This window comes from Pan troglodytes, chromosome 5, assembly GCF_028858775.2.
Source record: "Pan troglodytes isolate AG18354 chromosome 5, NHGRI_mPanTro3-v2.0_pri, whole genome shotgun sequence".
NCBI lineage: Eukaryota > Metazoa > Chordata > Mammalia > Primates > Hominidae > Pan > Pan troglodytes.
The window spans coordinates 75,675,789-75,690,801 of record NC_072403.2 but is presented as its reverse complement, the minus strand read 5'-3'; the positions used below and the strand labels follow the sequence as shown (position 1 = coordinate 75,690,801).

Below are 15,013 nucleotides of genomic sequence, written 5' to 3'. Positions count from 1 at the left end.
TCACTCAGCTACTTACAAATGTATAATTTTATAATGCTTTTTAACATGCTTAAATGTTTAGGGATTAAATTTAATATGTCAGTATTTAAAAAATATTTTCCTTTTTAATCCACACACTCTATGAGTAGGCCTCAGAAATTTTAAATAGCTGTATTAAAGAGTACTTATTAGAAACAGTTTGTCTTCTGTGAAGGGAAATCGGTTTTCTGTAAGTAAGCTAGAATGGAAAATAATTGACAATAGTATCACTATATCTGTGAATGTCCATGTATACATGTGCGTTTGTCTGTGTGTGGGAGAAGGGAGGTGTATGCAGCCTTCATCTCAATTTGAGTCATCACAGCATATTGGTATTGTTAGTTATTTCTCTTTTGTAGATGATTAAAATGAGAATTTAAATGATTACATTGAGGTTTCATTATTCAACTCTTTTAAGATCATATTTCCTATCTCTTAACAGAGATAATATATTTTTCTAGAATATTTTATATTTTAATAAGGAAAAACTACATTTAAGAAAAACACCTAAATTATCGTTGCCATTATACAGTTGGTCTATAGTATATGGATTAAAAGTGGTAAAGGAAATGGAAAGAAACATCAATATATTGTAACTGGAGTAAAGAATGACACTTGGTAACTCACTGATTATAGAGTATAGAAGATTTACCATTCAAGATATTATTTCAATTGCAATTATAAATTTTGTATTAACATTTCTTTAGCTTGTGGTTAAATTTTTATCAAAATATATAATTCCATATATGACATTATAAAAAAGTATAGAGATTATTGTTGACATATTAAAATATGCTGTAAGAAATTAGTTTTTTTGAAACACTTTAAGCTTGCCTTAAAAAATATTATCTAGACAACTTTGCCGTTATCTAGAGGGTGAAAATATTATTATTAAACAGAAATGGATGAGACCATAGCATCATACACTTACCAACATGATTATTTGCTTTGAAAAACAGAGCTGGTTTTATAAAATAAGATTTTAAATAAATTATGCCTTATTTTGTACTTCCTTTTCCTTTCTCCACATATGGTCTTATAGATTATTGATTTTTTTTAAAAAGTAAGTATAACTTCTTTTCCATTGTCTATGTTTTAGCTTTCATGAAAAAAGGTTCTCTGTTTAAACATTGACCTTTCATTGAAATTAAGATAGCTTAAGTATATAAAAGTCAAAGGCTATATGCGACTTATAGACAAAAATGTTTTGCTTCCATGTTTTGACAATTATGAATAAAGCTGCTATAAAGAGCATAAGGATGTCTTACAAAACTAAACATACTCTTACCATGTGATCCAATAATCATACTCAACTCACACAAATCATACTTTGGGTATTAACTCAAAGAAGTTGAAAAATTACATCCCAGAAAATCCTGCACATGGATCTTTATTATATTAACTTTTTCAGTACATATTTTGTTTAAAAAATTTAGTAGAGTTTTAAATTTACAAAGTTATTAGGAAGAGAGTGCTGAATGTTCTCATGTATACCATATTGTCCAGTTTCTATGATTTTTAATGTTTCATATTAGTATAACACATTTGTTACAATTAATGAGTTAATATTAGGATATTAACTAATGAATTTTACTTAATGTCAATGCTTTATTCAGACTTTTTCATTTTTTACATTATGTTCCCTTTTCTTTTCTAGGATCCTATTCAGGCTACTACATTACATATAGTAGTCATATCTTCTTAGGCTCTTCCTGGTTGTTACTTGTCTTGTTTTGATGACCTTGAGATTTTTTAGGACTATTGGTTAAGTATTTGTAGAACACCCTGCAGTTATGATTCATCTGATTTCTTTTCCATTGTTGTACAAAAGTAATATGTACTGGGGAGAAAGACCACAGAAGTAAAATCTTCTTTAAGAAGTGAAGCAGTGAAGTGTCATTTTCATCACATCATATGGTATATAAGTAGTCACCATTAATGTTAACCTTGATCACCGGTCTTGAGGTAGTATTTGTCAAGTTTCACCACCACTCTTTTAACCCTGCCTCCATTGCCATACTAATTCTTTGGAATGTAATAAACTTTACTTAGTTTTGGAAGAAACTATTAAACTGTTTTCCAAAGTGGTGGTACCATGATTTTTAAAAAATGTTTACCAGCAATTAATCAGGAGTTATTATTACTTTGCATCTTTGCCAGCGGTAGCAGTGTGAGTTCTTTGGATTTTAGCCATTTAAATAGGTATTTACTGGTATCTCATTGTTGCTTGCTTAAATTTCTAATGACAAATGATGTTGAACACCTTTTTATATGTTTATTTACCATCTGTATATTTTGGGGGTTGAATTGTCTATTCAGATCTTATGCACGTTTAATTAGTTCTTTGTTTTATTATTATTGAGTTTTAAGAATCCTTTTACATTTGGATAAAAATCCTTTATCAGATATGTGTTTTGCCAATATTTCTCCAAGTAGTTATTTTTGTTCTCTTAACAGTGTCACTTCAGAGCAGATTTTACTTTTAATAAAGTCCAAATTTCCATTTTCTGTCATGAATTATGCTTTTGGTGTTGTATCAAAAAATGTATTGCCAAGGCCAGGGTCATCTACATTTTATCCTATGTTTTCTCCTAGAAATTTTGTAGTGAAGTGTTTTACATTTAGGTATGTAATTCATTTTGATCTAATTTTTGTGAAGAGTGTAAGTTGTAAATTCAATGCCTATGTTCATTTTATTTGCATATGAATATCAAATTCTTCCAAAACCAATTAATAAGAAGACTATACTTTTGGCTTTGAATTACATTTGATTATTTATCACAAATTAGTTGACTACATTTGTTTGGGTCTATGTTTGGACTATCTATTCTGTTCCATTGATCTACATGCTTGCTCTTTTGTCAATACCAGGCTACCTTGATTATTGTTGCTTAATGGTTAAGTGTTGAAATAAGGCAGAGTGTATTCTCCAACCTTATTTTCTTCAGTATTTTGGTGGTTATTCTAGTCTTTTGCCTTACCATAAAAACTCTATAACCAGGGTGCCAATATTGGCAAAATAGCTTGATGTAATTTTGATTGGGATTGTACTGAATCTATGGATCAAACAGGTAAGAAGAGCCTTAATTATATTGAGGCTCCCAGTCAATGAACATGAAATCTCTTTCTATTTATTTATAATATTTATTTAGATTTTTATCAGAGTTTAGTTTTCCACATATAGGTCAGTACATAGTTTTGTAGGTATATACCCAATTATTTATTTATTTTGGATACTATTACAAATGGTATTATTTTTCCTTTAAATATTAGTTGTTCATTGCTGTTACAGGGGAAAGCAGTTGACTTTGTATACAGTATTAAATTTTATCCTGGACCCATGCTATACTGACTTATTTAAGGCATTTTTTAATATTTGGGAATACAGACCATTTTATGTCTTTCTTATTAGTCTGCATATATTTTCATGCTTTTATTTTGTAATTGCACTAGCTAGAATTTCCTAGTGTTGAATAGCAGTGATGAGAGGACATTCTTGCCTTGTTCCAGACCTTTGGAGGAAAGTATCCATTTTTCTACACGAATTAGCATAACTGTAGGATTTTACAGATGTTCTTTACTAAATTGCTGTTTTTCTCCTCTATTTTTGGCTTTCTGAGAGTTTTCATCCAGATTAGTTGTTAAATTTTGTAAAATATTTTTTCTGTGTCAGTTTATATAATCATAAAATATTTTTCCTTTAGAGTATCGATATGGTAGATTACAATGATTAATTTTAAAATGGAGACCTAACTTTGCACTGTGGAATAAATTACTGTTTATATATTTCTATAATAAATAAAAAATTTATTATTCTTTTTACTTATTGTTGGATTCAAGTTTAAATATTTGTTGAGAATGTTGTGTCTATGTTCATGAGAGTTATTAGTCTATAGTTTTCCTTTATTTTAATACATTTCTCTACTTTTGGAATTAGGGTAATGCTAGCCTCAGGAAATGACTTAGGAAGTGTTCCATCTGCTTCCATTTTACTGGAAGAGGTTATTTAGAATTGGCATCATTTCTTCCTTTCACAGTTGATAGAATTTACCAGTGAATTAATCTGAGGTGATTTCTTTTATGAAAGAGTATTAGTTATTGATTCAATTTCTTTAATATATGGAGGCCTATTCAGATGATCTTTTCTTGCATGAGTATTGATAGTTTGTGTCATTCAATAAATTTGTCTATTTTATCAACATTTTCAAATATTGAGACAGAAAATTGTTTTTAGTATCCTTTTATATATCCTCTTAATGCCCATAGGAACAATAATGGCAATCCCTGTTTGATTTATTATATTAATAACTTGTGTCCTCTCTCTCTTTTCTCCCTTGATTAGCCTGACTAGAGTCTTTACCAATTTTATTAATATTTTCAAATAATAACTTTTGTATTAGTTTATTTTCTTTATTGTTTTTCTATTTTTAATCTTACTGAGGTCTGTTCTAATTTTAATTATTTCTCTTCTTTTGCTTAGTTTGGCTGTTATTTCTCTAGCTTCTTAAAGTAGAAGCTTAAGTTATTGATTATAGATTTTACTTTCTAATATATGCATTTAATGTTATACGTTTGTCTCTGTGCACTGCTTTTTCTGGATCTCACATGATTTGACCAGTTATAGTTTCATTTTCATTTAGTTCAAAATATTTTTTAAGTTTCTCTTCAGACTTCTTTGATCAATGTGTTATTCAAAGTACACTGTTAAATTTCAAATAATTGGACATTTCTTCAACTATCTTTCTTTTACTGAATCCTACTTTTATTCCACTGTGGCATGGGGATATATGTTTTATGATTTCATTTTGTCTTCATGTGCTCAGGTGTGTTTTATGGTCTAGAATGTGTGCTATCCTGCTAAATGTTCTACACAGTCTCAAAAGAATTCCTCCTGCTGTTGGATAGAGTACTCTATAATTGCCAATTATATCAAGCTGTATTATAGTGCTGATTGGTCAAGCATATCTTTATGAGGTTTCTGCCTGCTTGGCTTATCAGTTACAAATAGGGGTATTTAATGTATCCAACCGTAATGGTGGGTTTTCTCTTATTCCTGTCTGTTTTATCACTTGTCTAATATATTTTGGCATAACGTTGCTAGGTGCATGCACATATAGGATTGTTATGTCTGTTTGCAGAATTGATTCCCTGAAGACTGCTTTATCTGAAATTACTTGAGCTACTGAAGATTTCTTTTGATTAGTGGGAGCATAATATATCTTTTCTCGTCTCTTTTAACCTACCTGAGTCTTTATATTTAAAGTGTTTCTTGTAAATAGATTATAGGTGGGTCTTGTTTATTTGTTTTTCTCCACTCTGATAAGCAATTTTTTTGTAACTGTATTTCATTGATTTCCATATTCCTCTTTTTCTATGTGCTCTGGTTTTAGTTGGGTACTTTACATGATTATTTTTATCTTCTCTCTAAGAGCACCAATTACACTTCTTTTAATTATTGTATTGATTGTCCTGAGGTTTACAATATCCTTCCTTCCTTTCTTTTTTTTTTTTTTGGCAGAGTCTTGCTGTTGCCAAGGCTAAAGTGCAATAGTTTGGTCATAGCTCACTGTAACCTTGATCTCCTCGACTCAAGCAATCCTCTGCCTCAGCCTCCCGAGTAGCTGGGTCTACCAGCACATGTCACCAGAGCAGACTATGAATTTTTTTTTTTTGAGACAAAATCTTGCTATGTTGCCCAGGTCTTGAACTCCTGCCTTCAAATGATTCTCTTACCTCAGCTTCACAAAGTGCTGGGATTACAGGCATGAGCCATCACACCCAGTCACAATATCCTTTTTTAACTAATTTACTTTGATTTTTAAATAACAGTATTCTGCTTCATGTGTAGCACCTGTACCTTATAACAGAGTATTCCTAATTTATCTCTCCTAATCTTTCTGACATGACTGTTATTTCACCTATCCATAGGCTATAATCACCCAATATATGGTTATCAGGTTATCATTATTACTTTGAAGTTATTTCTATAACTATTAATAAGGAAAAGAAGGCATTTTATTTTATCTTTACTTATTCCTTCTCTGTCTTCCTTTCCTCATGTAGATCTGAGTTTCTGACCTATATTATTTCACTCTCCCTTTTTCAATATTGTTTGCATGACATGTCTGCCTTCATTAAAATCTCTCAGATTTTGTTAGTCTGAGAAAGTTTTTACTTCTTCACTTTTAAAGTATCATTTTACTGGGTATAGAATTCTAGGTTAGTGGGCTTTTTCTCTTGAAAGGTATATCATTGCACTCTTCTCATTTGTACAGTTTCTGATAAGAGGTGGGCTGTAATTCTGATCCTTGTTCCTGTATAGAAAAAGTGTTTTTTAATCCCTCTGGCTTTATTTAAGATTTTTCCTTTGTCTTTCATTTTCTGCAGTTTGCATATGACATGCCTAGAGAAATTTTTTTGTTTGTTTTGTTTTTATCTTTATAACTTATTTAGCTTAGTGTTCTCTCAACTTCCAGGACATGAGAATCATTTGTCACTCATTTTGGAAAGTTTTCAGCCATTATTTTTTCAAATATTTTTTCAGCTCTGTTCTCTTTCTTCTCCTTCTAATATTACAATAACACATAATACACTTTTTGAAATTGTCCCACAGTACTTAGATACTCTGCTGTGATTTTATTTTATTTTATTTTTCCTCTTTGAGTTTTAGTTTGGGAAATTTCTGTTGAAATATTTTCAAGCCCACTGATCTTTCCTTAGCTTTCTACCTATGTCCATTCTCTAATGAACCTATCAATGGTGTTTATTTCTATTATGGTATTTTTTATTTCTAGCATTTTCTTTCAGTTCTTTCTTAGAGTCGCCATCTCCCTGTTTACTCATTTGTTCTTGCATTCTGTCTTCCTTTTTTATTAGATCTCTTAACATATTATTCATAGTTATTTTAAATTATCTATGTGGTATTTACAACATCCTCGTGATGTATGAATTTGGTTCTGATGATTACTTTGTCTCTTCAGATTATTCTTTCTTTCCTTTAGGTATGCCTTGCAAATTTTTGTTGAAAGTCAAGCATATTGTATCAGGTAATAGGAACTGAGATGAATAGGCCTCTAATGTGGAGATCTCTGTCAATGTGGTTGGGCTTTGGCTTTATTTAGAGTTTGCTATACCTAACGGTGCCTAAGACTTGATTTCAAATTCCTTTAGTGTCTGGTTTTGTTGTCCCTTTTGCTTTGGACTTTCCTAAGTACTCATCTACAGAGAATGTCTATGATTTGCAGCTTTCAACTATTGTCTTTTATGGTATTGAGGCTCTGTTGGTTTGATGGTAATGTATAAGAGAGGGAAATGATATAATCTATGATCTATGGTCTATGATCCTCCAGTTAAATCTCAGTCTTTTCTTGGGTCTGTGTCTCTAGCCTGTAGCCTTAAGAAATGTTTCTTCTGCCGGGAGTGGTGGCTCACACCTGTAATCCCAGCACTTTGGGAGGCCTAGACGGGCAGATCACGAGGTCAGGAGATCGAGACCATCCTGGCTAACATGGTGAAACCCCATCTCTACTAAAAAATACAAAAAATTAGCTGGGCGTGGTGGCGGGCGCCTGTAGTCCCAGCTAGTCAGGAGGCTGAGGCAGGAGAATGATGTGAACCCGGGAGGCAGAGCCGAGATCACGCCACTGCACTCCACCCTGGGTGACAGAGCAAGACTCCGTCTCAAAAAAAAAAAAAAAAAGAAATATTTCTTCTTATATGAATTTCCCATTTTCATTGAGATAGAAAGTATAAAGGGGGCTAGAGTATGACAAATGCCCTTGCTAACAGTCCTGGCATGACTCTGGCCAAACTCTTCCCCACTGGAGAGTAGGCCTTTGTTAGAAAGAAGATCTGGGTTCATTTAAAAAGGATAACTCTTCCCCTCCCCACTCCCTGGATCTCACAGAATCATTCTCAGATCTTTACAGTGAGAGCGTGGAGAAAAATCCTGGAGGAAAAGCCTCTGAAAGTGTGGGGACCTACCTAAGACTGCAGTGTAGCCCCAGGGAGATTCTCCCTCACACGAATCACATGAATACACAAAGTGTATTTTGTTAGATGACTCAGAACCCAGAGGTATCCAATGAGTAAATTGGAGATGAAAATAAACATAACATAAGAGTAGTAACATACTATAAACAGAAAGAACATACATCTTCCTTTCATTGATTGGATGACAGAAGAATGCCAGAAAGGAAGCAGAGCCTCTGCAGGAGCTACAGACTGACAGCTCATAACAGATTCTCCTTAGAGAATTTAAGATGGTTGATGTGGAATCTAGAAAATTTAAGATGGTTGGTGTAGAATTCTAGCTTTTCTCTAAGTTTTTTTCATCATAAATGGTTTATATTACACATTCCCATCAGCAGTTTTTGAGGGTTCCAGTTACTCTGTATCATCTCCAATACTTGGTATGGGTGGTCTTTTTAACTTTTTAACTATTTTAACTAAACTAAAATATTTTATTGTGGTTTAATTTAATTATCAATTATGTCAAACATCTTTTTAATCCTTGTTTGCCACCTTCATATCTTCTTTGGTAAAATAACTGTTCAAACATATTGCCTACTGTTATTTGGGTTTTTTGTTTTTGTATTACTGAGTGTTTAGAGTGCTTTAAACATTCTAGATGAAAACTCTATGCTAGACATATGACTTGCAAATATTTCCTAACAATCTGTGGATTAAATTTTCATTTTCTGATGAAGTAGCTCTTACGATTTTCATTTGATAATGTCCAATTAATACTTTTTCTCAGTGCTTTCAAACTTAAATGTAAACCTCCTGTCAATATGGTGAAATACAGCAAGCAATTCCTTTCTGTTTACTTGTTTGTTTCCCCACTGTAGACTCCCACCTTGGAATGCTGCAATGTGAAGTGACTTCTTCTAGATGTTAACTCAGCTGTACTTCTGAAACCTCCTATCAGCATCATTCTGCCTATTACTATTGCCTCACTTCTCTGTTGGATCCTTGTTTCCTGGACCACACATATTATTGTTATAATCTCTCTTTTTGCTGGAGAAAATTTTCTTTTTTTTTTCTTTTTTTAATTATTATTATACTTTAAGTTTTAGGGTACATGTGCACAATGTGCAGGTTAGTTACGTATGTATACATGCGCCATGCTGGTGTGCTGCACCCACTAACTCGTCATCTAGCATTAGGTATATCTCCCAATGCTATCCCTCCCCCCTCCCCCCACCCCACAACAGTCCCCAGAGTGTGATGTTCCCCTTCCTGAGTCCATGTGTTCTCATTGTTCATTTCCCACCTATGAGTGAGAATATGCGGTGTTTGGTTTTTTGTTCTTGCGATAGTTTACCGAGAATGATGATTTCCAATTTCATCCATGTCCCTACAAAGGACATGGACTCATCATTTTTTATGGCTGCATAGTATTCCATGGTGTATATGTGCCATATTTTCTTAATCCAGTCTATCATTGTTGGACATTTGGGAAAATTTTCCAATAGGTCTCTCAGCAAGGTGAAATGGGATATACATTTTTAAAACTTCAAATATCTCAAAAATATCATTTGATTCACACTTTTGATTAATATTTTTTGACTGAAGTAGAGTGCTGGGTTGAAGATCATTTTCCTGTAGGAAAGGTATTTCTTCATCTCTTCCAGTTTCTTTGATGTAAAAGTCCATTATTCTTACTTCAAATCCTTTGATTATGACCTTATTTTTGGTATGTTTTTCTCCCACAAATCCTTATCTCTATTGTTAAAAAATTTTCAGTGATTAAGACTTGAAGTATGTCAGTTTTCATTCATTTAGATGTATCAAAATAAGGCATGTATGTGTGTTGTTGTTAATTTAGAAATTTGTTATTTAGTTCTAAAATAGTACTACTCAAGGCAATTATTTCATTCAATGGTTTCTTATTCCATTGGTAAATATGGTGCAATGTTTGATGATGCACATAATATTCTCTGTCTGCCTCTTGCTCTTTTTGAGGCTGAACTTCAAAAGCATTCTTTGACTGTACTTAAAACACTTTAAGGCGAGGGTTAATTTGTGAAGAATTTGTGAATAGGAGTTACTTTCTCACCAATTCCTTAAGGATATATTTGTTTTTAAATTTTACCTACAGAGATTCCAATTCCATTCTCACAGTCATGCAATAAAATTGACAAACAGTAACTAGACTATTTTATTTTCTTGCAATAAGAATACATTATACATGACATTACTTAAAAGAGCTGTAGGAAAATAGCACACCTGCTGCTTTTCCCACTAATGGTATATGCTTTTCATCTACTAGGGAGAAATTATTCTTTAAAGAGTATGTAAATAATTCTATTTTAAACCAGAGAAAATTATTAATTAACACTATTAACTTCTTAATACAAATGCATTCTGTGTGTGTGTGTGTGCGCGCGTGAGAGAGAGAGAGAGAAAAGAGAGATCTAGAGAGATGGAATTGTAGCATGTATTCAGAATATTTTTACAAGACGAAAGTCTATCAGAACTCCTAAAGTATAGAAATTAGATTTAAATACTCACCTATCTAGGACCTAAGGTTAACAACCTAACCTTCTCTTTGCTTGCTTCATCTCCCATCTACATGCTTCTACATATGCTTTATCACACAGTCTTATAGGCAAACTGCTTATAATATGATGTGTATTGTGGAATCCACCTGCCCTAACCTAGATTAGGTAAATTTTTTAATTGTTATTCCAGTCTTCCCAGGTAGGTACTATTTTTTTCCAATTTATGGATTAGCAAAATTGATGTCAAAAAGATCCAATAACTCAGGACAGGCGAGGTGACTCATGCCTATAATCTCAGCATTTTGGTAGGCTAAGACAGGGGGCTCACTTGACGTCAGAAGTTCAAGACCAGCCTGGTCAACATGGCAAAAAGTCATCTCTACTAAAAATACACAAACTAGCCGGGTGTGATGGCACACACTCCTATAATCTCAGCTACTTGAGAGGCTGAGGCAAGAGAATCACTTGAACCTGGGAGGCGGAGGTTGCAGTGAGCCGAGATTATGCCACTGCACTCCAGCCTGGGTGATGCAGCAAGACTCTGTCTCAGAAAAAAAAAAAAAAAAAAAAAAAAAAAAAATCACATGACTCATCTAAAATCATATAAATTGTATATGTTAAATTGAAATTGAGGATTCAAAACCTAGTGGCTAACTCTTAATACGTTGATCACCTTCAGGTTACCATTTCTGTGAAATTTTCCCCTACCTTTCCGGCACACTTAGACATTACTACCGGCAGTTACTCATACGCCTTACAGATCGTCTTAGTATAAAAATTACATTGTAGGCTAGGCACGGTGGCTCATGCCTGTAATCCCATCACTTTGGGAGGCCAAGGCAGGCGGTTCACGAGGTCAGGAGATCGAGACCACCCTGATTAACACGGTGAAACCCCATCTCCACTAAAAATACAAAAAATTAGCCTGGCGTGGCGAGCGCCTGTAGTCCCAGCTACTCAGGAGGCTGAGGCAGGAGAATGGCATGAACCCAGGAGGTGGAGCTTGAAGTGAGCCGAGATCGCGCCACTGCACTCCATCCAGCCTGGGCGACAGAGCGAGACTCCATCTCAAAAAAAAAAAAAAAAAAAAAAAAAAATTACATTGTAAAGTAATTTTAATTATAAGAATGCTTCTTCACAAATGTAAAAGAACAGAAATTATAACAAACTGTCTCTCAGACCACAGTGCAATCAAACTAGAACTCACGATTAAGAAACTCATTCAAAACCGCTCAACTACATGGAAACTGAACAACCTGCTCCTGAATGACTACTGGGCACATAACGAAATGAAGGCAGAAATAAAGATGTTCTTTGAAACCAATGAGAACAAAGACACAACATAATCTCTGGGACACATTCAAAGCAGTGTGTAGAGGGAAATTTATAGCACCAAATGCCCACAAGAGAAAGCAGGAAAGATCCCAAATTGACACCCTAACATCACAATTAAAAGAACTAGAAAAGCAAGAGTAAACACATTCAAAAGCTAGCAGAAGGCAAGAAATAACTAAAATCAGAGCAGAACTGAAGGAAACAGAGACACAAAAAACCCTTCAAAAAATTAATGAATCCAGGAGCTGGTTTTTTGAAAGGATCAACAAAATTGATAGACCGCTAGCAAGACTAATAAAGAAGAAAAGAGAGAAGAATCAAATAGATGCAATAAAAAAGGATAAAGGGGATATCACCACCGATCCCACAGAAATACAAACTACCATCAGAGAATACTACACACAACTCTATGCAAATAAACTAGAAAATCTAGAAGAAATGGATAAATTCCTCCACACATACACCCTCCCAAGACTAAACCAGGAAGAAGCTGAATCTCTGAATAGACGAATAACAGGATCTGAAATTGTGGCAATAATCAATAGCTTACCAACCAAAAACAGTCCAGGACCAGATGGATTCACAGCCGAATTCTACCAGAGGTACAAGGAGGAACTGGTACCATTCCTTCTGAAACTATTCCAATCAATAGAAAAAGAGGGAATCCTCCCTAACTCATTTTATGAGGCCAGCATCATCCTGATAACAAAGCCGGGCAGAGACACAACAAAAAAAGAGAATTTTAGACCAATATGCTTGATGAACATTGATGCAAAAATCCTCAATAAAATACTGGCAAACCGAATCCAGCAGCACATCAAAAAGCTTATCCACCATGATCAAGTGGGGCCGGTTCAATATACTCAAATCAATAAATGTAATCCAGCATATAAACAGAACCAAAGACAAAAACCACATGATTATCTCAATAGATGCAGAAAAGGCCTTTGACAAAATTCAACAACCCTTCATGCTAAAAACTCTCAATAAATTAGGTATTGATGGGACGTATCTCAAAATAATAAGAGCTATCTATGACAAACCCACAGCCAATATCATACTGAATGGGCAAAAGCTGGAAGCATTCCCTTTGAAAACTGGCACAAGACAGGGATGCCCTCTCTCACCACTCCTATTCAACATAGTGTTGGAAGTTCTGCCTAGAGCAATTAGGCAGGAGAAGGAAATCAAGGGTATTCAATTCGGAAAAGAGGAAGTCAAAGTGTCCGTTTGCAGAAGACATGATTGTTTATCTAGAAAACCCCATCTTCTCAGCCCAAAATCTCCTTAAGCTGATAAGCAACTTCAGCAAAGTCTCAGGATACAAAATCAATGTACAAAAATCACAAGCATTCTTATACACCAGTAACAGACAAACAGAGAGCCAAATCATGAGTGAACTCCCATTCACAATTGCTTCAAAGAGAATAAAATACCTAGGAATCCAACTTACAAGGGACGTAAAGGACCTCTTCAAGGAGAACTACAAACCACTGCTCAATGAAATAAAAGAGGATACAAAGAAATGGAAGAACATTCCATGTTTATGGGTAGGAAGAATCAATATTGTGAAAATGGCCACATTGCCCAAGGTAATTTATAGATTCAATGCCATCCCCATCAAACTACCAATGACTTTCTTCACAGAACTGGAAAAAACTACTTTAAAGTTCATATGGAACCAAAAAAGAGCTTGCATTGCCAAGTCAATCCTAAGCCAAAAGAACAAAGCTGGAGGCATCACGCTACTTGACTGCAAACCATACTACAAGCCTACAGTAACCAAAACAGCATGGTACTGGTACCAAAACAGAGATATAGATTAATGGAACAGAACAGAGTCCTCAGAAATAACACCGCTTATCTACAACTATCTGATCTTTGACAAACCTGAGAAAAACAAGCAATGGGGAAAGGATTCCCTATTTAATAAATGATGCTGGGAAAACTGGCTAGCCATATGTAGAAAGCTGAAACTGGATCCCTTCCTTACACCTTATACAAAAATTAATTCAAGATGGATTAAAGACTGAAACAATAGACCTAAAACCATAAAAACCCTAGAAGAAAACCTAGGCATTACCATTCAGGACATAGGCATGGGCAAGGTCTTCATGTCTAAAACACCAAAACCAATGGCAACAAAAGCCAAAATTGACAAATGGGATCTAACTAAGCTAAAGAGCTTCTGCGCAGCAAAAGAAACTACCATCAGAGTGAACAGGCAACCTACAAAATGGGAGAAAATTTTCACAACCTACTCATCTGACAAAGGGCTAATATCCAGAATCTACAATGAACTCAAACAAATTTACAAGAAAAAAACAAACAACCCCATCAAAAAGTGGGCAAAGGACATGAACAGACACTTCTCAAAAGAAGACATTTTTGCAGCCACCAGACATATGAAAAAAATGCTTATCATCACTGGTCATCAGAGAAATGCAAATCAAAACCACAATGAGATACTATCTCATACCAGTTAGAATGGCAATCATTAAAAAGTCAGGAAACAACAGGTGCTGGAGAGTATGTGGAAAAATAGGAACACTTTTATACTGTTGGTGGGACTGTAAACTAGTTCAACCATTGTGGAAGTCGGTGTGGTGATACCTCAGGGATCTAGAACTAGAAATACCATTTGACCCAGCCATCCCATTACTGGGTATATACCCAAAGGACTAGAAATCATGCTGCTATAAAGACACATGCACACGTATGTTTATTGCAGCACTATTCACAATAGCAAAGACTTGGAACCAATCTAAATGTCCAACAATGATAGACTGGATTAAGAAAATGTAGCACATATACACCATGGAATAGTATGCAGCCATAAAAAATGATGAGTTCATGTCCTTTGTAGTGACATGGATGAAATTGGAAATCATCATTCTCAGTAAACTATCCCAAGGACAAAAAACCAAACACCACATGTTCTCACTCATAGGTGGGAATTGAACAATGAGAACACACGGACACAGGAAGGGGAACATCACACTCTGGGGACTGTTGTGGGGTGGGGGGAGGGGGGAGGGAAAGCATTAGGAGATATACCTAATGCTAAATGACGAGTTAATGGGTGCAGCACACCAGCATGGCACATGTATACATATGTAACTAATCTGCACATTGTGCACATGTACCCTAAAACT

At 34.5% G+C, this 15,013-nt stretch overlaps 1 protein-coding gene across 7 annotated transcripts in view; it reads right to left on the bottom strand.

Annotated features, from left to right (window-relative positions):
• LOC129144276 (protein eyes shut homolog) overlaps positions 1 to 15,013 on the bottom strand; it is a 378,386-nt gene that overhangs the window by 178,366 nt on the left and 185,007 nt on the right. The window lies entirely within an intron of this gene.